This window comes from Rhinolophus hipposideros (genome assembly GCF_964194185.1).
Source record: "Rhinolophus hipposideros genome assembly, chromosome: X".
In the NCBI taxonomy this organism is placed as follows: Eukaryota; Metazoa; Chordata; class Mammalia; order Chiroptera; family Rhinolophidae; genus Rhinolophus; species Rhinolophus hipposideros.
The window spans coordinates 70,950,819-70,956,871 of record NC_138046.1 but is presented as its reverse complement, the minus strand read 5'-3'; the positions used below and the strand labels follow the sequence as shown (position 1 = coordinate 70,956,871).

The 6,053-nt window shown below is 34.2% G+C and overlaps 1 pseudogene across 1 annotated transcript in view; it reads right to left on the bottom strand.

Annotated features, from left to right (window-relative positions):
- Positions 1-3,131: 3,131 nt before the first annotated feature.
- Positions 3,132-6,053, bottom strand: part of LOC308495050 (small ribosomal subunit protein eS8-like) — an 89,813-nt pseudogene continuing 86,891 nt past the window's right edge. The window contains exon 3 of the transcript in view: positions 3,132-3,812. The product of the transcript in view is annotated as a small ribosomal subunit protein eS8-like (transcript). The remainder of the gene's footprint in view (positions 3,813-6,053) is intronic.

Genomic DNA, 6,053 nt, shown 5'->3' with positions numbered 1-6,053 from the left:
CAGGAATGTGAGCCACTGATGTACAACAAGCATCCTATACAGGATGACAACATGGAGAAACTATATTGAAAAAAAATAGGAAATCCTTTACTTGTTTTAATTTATAACACTGACATTGGACAAATACAGTTTTGTTGTTGTTGTTGTTTTGCAACAGTTATGTTCACTCCACCCATACACACTCTTTTCACATTTGGCATTGATATGCTTCACATGTAGCTTGAGAAAAAGAAATTTAGCTTATCACAATCTGTCCACACTAAGAAATAATTTACAAATAAGTAATTTGATATGTATAAGAAACAATTTTATTTTCCAGTCCTCATAAGGATGAAAGCTGTTTAACATATGTGCGTCACAATGCCTCACAGTGCCCAAATCTATGGATTTAAGTTTATTCTATAAAGGGCCCAAATGGATGTTAATTTCCTATCACGATTATAGAACATACATATTTACACACACGTAAATTTTAGTAGAATTTATTTTAGAGCAGTTTCAGGTTTATAGAAATTGTGAGAAGGTACAAAGAGTTCTCATATACCCTGCTCCCTGCAAAGATTTTCACCTACTGTTAATATCTTGCATTACTATGGTACGTTTGTTAAAAGTGATAAGACAATGTGTTTAATAGAGTTTACTTTTTCATGAGAATTTTAAGTTCATAGCAAAATTTCAGGTCCATATGAGTACAAAGAAAGTTCTCATATGCTCCCACACATACACAGCTTTCCTCACTAACGACATCCCACACCACCGTAGTCCGTTTGTTACCTGCATTGACATGTCAATATCACTTAAATTACGTACATTGCATTTCACTCGTGGTGATGTACATTTTAGGAGTTTTGACAAATATATAATGACATGTATCCACTATTACAGTATCATGCAGAATAGTATGCTCTAAAAATCTTCTTTGCTCTGCCTATATACCCCTTCCTCCCAACTCCTGGAAACCACTGATATTTTAACTTTTTCAATAGTTTTGCCTTTTCCAGAATGCCGTGTAATTGAATCATACAGAGTGCAACCTTTTCAGATAGGCTTTAAAAAAAAAAAAAAAAAAACGAATAATATGCATTTAAATGTCCTCCAATTTTTTTTCATGGCTTCATAACTCATTTATTTTTAGCACTGAGTAATGTTCCATTGTCTGGATGTGACACTGTTTATTTATCCATCCACCTACTGAAGGTCATCTTGGTTGCTTCCAAATTTGAGCATTTATGAATAAAGTTATGGTAAAAATCTATATGCAGTTTTTGTATGGAAAGAAAATTTCAACCCATTTAGGTAAATACCAAGCAGCATAATTTCTGGACCATATGGTAAGAATAGGTTTAGTTTTGTAAGAAAATGCCAAACAGTCTTCCGAAGTGGTTGTATTACCGTGTTTCCCCGAAAATAAGACCTAGCCAGACCATCAGCTCTAATACGTCTTTTGGAGCAAAAATTAATATAAGACCTGGTCTTATTTTAATATAATGCAAGACCGGGTCTATAATATAATACAATACAATACAATACAATACAATACAATACAATACAATACGACACGACACGACACGACATGACACAACATGATACAATACAATATAATATAATGTAATACCGGGTCTTATATCATAAAACTGGGTCTTGAATATAACATAACATAACATAACATAACATAACATAACATAACATACCAGGTCTTATATTAATTTTTGCTCCAAAAGACGCATTAGAGCTGATGGCTCGGCTACGTCTTATTTTTGGAGAAGCAGGGAATTTTGAATTCCCACTGACAATGAAAGTTTTTGTTGCTCCACATGCTCACAGCATTTAGCATTGTAAGTGATATGAATTTTGGCTATTCTTATAGGTGTGTAGTGGTATTTTGTTGTTGTTTTAATGATAAGCCAAATTCAAAATATTATCATTAACTAAAACCCATAATTTACATTAGAGTTCACTCTTTGTGTTACATAGTTTACCAGTTTTGATAAATGCATGTCATATATTCACCGTTACAGTATCATATAAAATAGTTTCACTGTTCTAAAATTCCCCTGTGCTCCATTTATTTACCCTTTCCCCTTAATCCCCTGTATTAGTTTGCTAGGGCTACTAAAACAAACTACCCTAGAAGGGGTAGTTTAAATAACATAAATTTGTTTTCTCACAATTCTGGAGACAAAAAATTCAAGATCAAGGTGCCAGTAGGGTTTGGTTTCTTCCGAGGCATCTCTCCTTGGCTTGCAGATGGCTGCCTTTTCACAGTGTCCTCACATGGTTGCTGCTCGGTCTGTGTGTCTGTGTCCTAAAATTATTATAAAGACACCATCTGTATTAGAGTAGGAGCTCCCCTAATGACCTCATTTAAATAAATTACCTCTTTAAAGACCCTATCTCCAAATAAAGTCATATTCTGAGGTACTGAGGGTTAAGACCTCAAATGATTGTATGATAGCCACCTACATTATAGATAGTAAACTGATTTACTCAAAGTCTACTGATTAAAATGTTAACCTCATCTAAAACATACTTTCATGGAAATATCTGGAAAAAATGTTTGATTAAATGTTTAGGTACTACAGCCTAGACAAGTTTATACATAAAATTAACTATTACAACGCCCCTCCCCCAGAATCCTTGGCAACCACTGATCTCTACATTATCTCTGTAGTTTTATCCTTTTCAGAATGCCATATAGTTGAAATCATACCGTATATAGCCTTTTCAGACTGGCCTTTGTCACTTAGCAATGAGTTTAATATTCCTCCATATCTTTTCCTGGCATGACAGCTGATTTCTTGATTTGTTTTTACTGTGTGTGTGTGTGTGTGTGATTGTAGTAAAAAACACGAAAAATTCATTTCTTAAATTTTCAATGTATAGTACAATTGCTAACTATATGCATGTTGTTGTAGAATAGATCTCTAGAACTCTTTCAACTTGCATGACAGAAACTCTATACCTATTGAACAGTAGCTCCCCATTTCCCCCTTCCCCTAGGCCTTGGTGACCACCATTCTAATTTCTGTTTCTGTGAGTTCCATTACTTTAGATACTTCATATAAGTGGATTCTTGTAGTGTTTGTCTTTTTTTTTTTTTAACATAACACAAAACATCTTTATTACATGGACTAAGCTAGGAGGGAGGATGATGTATGTGCTTTTTCGGGCCTTGTTTTCCTCAGATAGAACTCCATCTCCTTGCCCTCCAGCACACAGACATCTGCTTGGCCACATTGTCCTGGTCTTGAAGCAATGCATGCAAGAAGCTTGCCCCGCTGGAACTGATCCTCTAGAAGACTGCTGATTTTGGCTTTCTTTTTTCTTTCATCATATTTCTTCTGAATTTTTTTTTATCATTTTTTGTTTAAAATTGCATCCCCCTCAGGAGTCAGCTTGGCCCCCTTCTTGTGTCCCAGGGTGAGTGCATAGTGAGACTCATACCCCTGGCTGTCGGTAGGGTATGTTATCAGTGAGCACGATGCAGTTCTTTACTAGGGTGATGGTGTGGACCAGTTCGTTGTTGGATGTATTGTAGGCAACATCAATAATCCTTCTTTTACACGTACAACACTCGCAGCCCCAGGACAAGTTCCCCACATCCAGCCTCAATGCACTGTACTTGTTGCCTCCACACACATGGACTGTGTGCACACAGTGGGGACCAATCTTAGCATTGGCAGCACGGCGTCTCAGCTCATGTTTTCACTTCTTGTTGTAGGGCTTTCTCTTGCCCCCAGATTTGCGGTGCTGGTACCAGTTGTCCCAAGAGATGCCCGTGGCGTGGCACCAATTGGAAAGAGAGTGTTTGTCTTTTTTGATTGGTTTATTTCATCTAGCATAATATCTTCAAGGTCCAACCATGTTGTAGCATATGACAGTATTTCCTTTATTAAATCTAAATTATATTCCATTGTACTCATATGTAAATACAGCATTTTATTTATCCATCCATCCATTGACAGGCACTTAAGCTGTTTCTATATCTAGGCTAGTGATTAATGCTGCAATGAACATGGGTGTCAAAATATTTTTGAAACTCGGTTCTCAATTATTTTGGATACATACCCTGAAGTGGGATTGCTGGATCATATGATAGTTCTAATTTTTATTAAATTTATTGAGTGACATTGGTTAATGAAATTATATAGGTTTCAAGTGTGATTTATTATTTTTTTAAGGAACCGCCATATTATTTTTCATAGCGGTGGTATCATTTTACATAAGTTTTCCAATTTCTCACATCCTTGTCAACACTTCTTTTTTTAAAAAAATTGCCATCTTAATATGTGTGAGGTGATCTCTCATTGGGATTTTGATTTGCATGTTCCTGATGATTTGTGATGATGAGCATCTTTTCATATGTTTGTTGGCCATTGGCCATTTGTATATGTTCTTTGGATAAATGTCAAGTCCTTTGCCCACTATTTAATTAGGTGATATTTTTATTGCTGTTACTGAGTTGTAGTAGTTCTTTGTATATTCTGGATATTAACTAATTATTTGTATATGGTTTGCAATTATTTTCTCCCATTACGTAGGTTTCATTTTTCTGTCTGCTGATTGTGTACTTTTGAAGTTTTAAGTTTGATGTAGACCCAACAATCTGCTTCTGCTTTTGTTGCCTGTGCTTTTGGTTTCATATCCAAAAAAATAATTTCCCATTCCAATGTCATGAAGCTTTGCCTTTACAATTTCCTCTAAGAGTTTTATAGTTTTCTGTATACAGTGTAAGGTAAACTTTGAATTTTATTCTTTTGTGTGTGAATATCTAGTTTTCACAAAACTACTGGTATGGTAGAGAGAACAAAATTTGTTGAAGACCCCATGTCACCTGTGTTTCAGGTCATTTGAGTATATACTCAAGGGTTTACTTATGGGCTCTCTATTCTATTCCATTAGTCTATATGATTGTTATGCCAATATCATACTGTTTGGATTACTGTAGCTTTGTAATACGTTTTGAAATCAGGAAGTATGAAGTGTCTTTCTCTCTCAAAATTATTTTGGCTATTCTGTGTTTTTTGAGAATCTACATGAATTTTAAGACAGGTTTGTGTGTTTTTTGTTGTTTTTTTTTTTAATTTCTGCAACAACAACAACAAAAAGCCAGGGATTTTGATACAGATAGCATCAGACCTATATATTTCATTGTTTAGTATGGACATTATAATATCAAGTTTTCCTATCCATGAACATGGAATGTCTTTCCATTTATATCTGTGTAATTTAACTTCTTTCAGCAATGGTTTGTTGTTTTTAGTGTATACGTCTTTCGCTTCCTTGGTTAAGTTTACTCTTAAGTATTTTATTATTTTTGATGCTATTGTAAATGGGTTTATTTTATTAATTTTGTTTCAGGTTGTTGTTTTTTTTGATTAGTGATACAAATTCAACTGATTTTTTGATTGCCAATTTTGTATCTTCCAATTTTTCTAAATTCATTTATTTATTCTTACAGTTTGTGGAATATTTAAGGTTTTCTATATGTAAAATCAAGTCATCTGAAAACAGAGATGAATTTGTCCTTCCTTTCCAATTTGGATATTTTTCTTCTTTTTTTTCCCTTTGCCTAATTGCTCCAGCTAAAACTTCCAGTACCGCGGTTAATGGAAACTGCAAGAGTGGGCATCCTTGCCTTGTTACAGATCTTGAAGAAAATACTTTAAGTTCTTCACTGTCGAATATGATATTACCTGTGGACTTTTCATGTATGCCCTTTATTATTTTGAGGTAATATCATTCTATTTCTAGTTTATTAAGTGTTTTTATCATGAAAATATTTTGAATTTTGTCTGTTGTGTTTGGAACATCAAGTGAGATAATCATGTGATTTTTTTCATTCTTTTTTCTGTTATCATAGTGTATTGCACATGATGGCCCATCTTTGCATCACAGGGACAAACTCTACTTGGTCATAGCATAGAATCCCTTAATATGCCCATGAATTCAGTTTGCTAGTATTTTGTTAAGAATTTTTAAATCAATATTCATCAGGAATATTAATCTGCAGGGTTTTTTTCTTGTATTGTTTTTCTCTGTTTTTTTTTTTT